The 1,776-nt window shown below is 35.2% G+C and overlaps 1 non-coding gene across 1 annotated transcript; it reads left to right on the top strand.

Annotated features, from left to right (window-relative positions):
* The first annotated feature begins 227 nt into the window (after window positions 1–227).
* Window positions 228–319, top strand: LOC113284778. Its single transcript, XR_003328391.1, has one exon. It is a non-coding gene; the product is annotated as a small nucleolar RNA SNORD96 family (small nucleolar RNA).
* Window positions 320–1,776: the final 1,457 nt, after the last annotated feature.

Here is a 1,776-nt window from a genome sequence, read left to right as displayed (position 1 = left end):
TGATTTTTCATTTTTCTTTTTGTAAACCATGTGATGTGCCTTACAGATGCACTGAGTCACCACTGACTATGCCTACACCTTTCCTTGTGTTCTTCTAGTATTTGATTTTTGCTAAGGTCCAAATGTTACTTGGAATGGTAAAACAATGAGCACGACACTTTTTCATTTTCCCCATTCGATGACGTTATTGGTCACTTACATATTTTTAACAAATTGTAGTTTAGATGCAGCCTATGAGGATGTTGAATCATAAAGAACACCATCTTTTGGGACTAAATGGCTTAACGCCTTGGTTACGTATTCTGCAATTCCGAGGCTTGTTAATTTAAATTTCTTTTGAGACTGATCTTCACATCAGCATATGTAGCTAGTGGTCCTAAACTGGTAAGACCAACTGAGATCACACCTTACATTATTCAGATTCAGCATTATATTTTCCTTCCTTGTGATTAGTCTTGAGATAAAAAAAACTTTTTGGTTATCAATAGACATGTATGTATGCTCTTAAACTTTTCTAACCTTCAAGTTTGTTAGGAAACATGGTACACAAATTACTGGTTCTGTTTAGGGAAACCATTGTTTTTCCTTTCATATAGATTTTTTTGGTTTCTCTTGATATCTTAGTTAACTTCTCATTGTCAGTGACCTTAGCTAAAGGTGTAACAGACTAACATATGTTGTTTTTGGGGCCATCAAAAATTCTAAACTGGTGAAAACTAATAGATTTCTTGATACCGATTACTGATTAATATTGCTACATAAGATTTGAATAACTAGATACAGTTGATTTCGTGATAAGCATATGAGATAGTTAACTTGTCATATGGAGTAATCGGTTGGTTAATAGTCTTCTTTCTACCTTAGATTCGAGACACTCTCTTTCTCACCACTCTCTTTCGAACAAACTATATATATGTTGTAGTAGCAAGCTGTGTATTCACCCAACAAAATTATAAAGCCTTGTTGAGTGGATGACTGTTGTGAAGGTGTTCTTTGTTATTCTGATGTTATGTAATTTCCAACTAGTGCGTTTTTGAGTACTACTGCATTGTTGATATGTTACGACTCTTAATTAATCTTTGTTAATCAGCTTTGATATGCAGCGTATAAAGAGATTTTGATGTTGATTCGCTTTATATGTTGTTATGCAGCTTTATTTGGTGATCTTAGTCTGTATTCCATCATTGTAGATGATGATTGAAGAAGAAGGTCATATGAAGAGCTTTTGATGATGATACTCTTATATGAAGAACACGGTTACGTGAGGAACATGGAATTATGTTGGATTCACCGTCGATTTTGAAAAGAATAGAACTCTTGTTTCTATAAATGGCTTTATGCCTAGCAGGATACTTTGTTTGTTCATTTTTCCCTAGTTAGATTGGCAGTACCATTGGGTACATATTTAGATAGGCTGGCTCTTATTTGTTGTGTTGTTGCAAGATTTTTTTTTTTATTTCTTGTGAAGCATTTTCTATATACACAGTAGTAACAACTAACCAGAAAGTCAAGAACAACAAAAAAAAATGAAAAACGCTTATACCCACCACCCTATTCTACCCGACCCGCCAATTAATGGGTCGGATAGGATCTTACCCGTTTAATAACGGGTAGGGTGGCGGGTAAAAAATTTCTTACCCGCCATTTAACGGGTAGGGTGGCGAAATAGGCCATATCCTACCCACCCTATCCGTTGTGCAACCCTAGTTTTGCATGTCCTTTCATTCAAAAGCAGTTAGACAGTATCAATGAACACATAGAAGATCAAGCCTTTTC

This window comes from Papaver somniferum, chromosome 5, assembly GCF_003573695.1.
Source record: "Papaver somniferum cultivar HN1 chromosome 5, ASM357369v1, whole genome shotgun sequence".
Taxonomy (NCBI): Eukaryota; Viridiplantae; Streptophyta; class Magnoliopsida; order Ranunculales; family Papaveraceae; genus Papaver; species Papaver somniferum.
The sequence above is the reverse complement of the archived record's forward strand: the minus strand, read 5'-3'. Positions and strand labels throughout refer to the sequence as shown.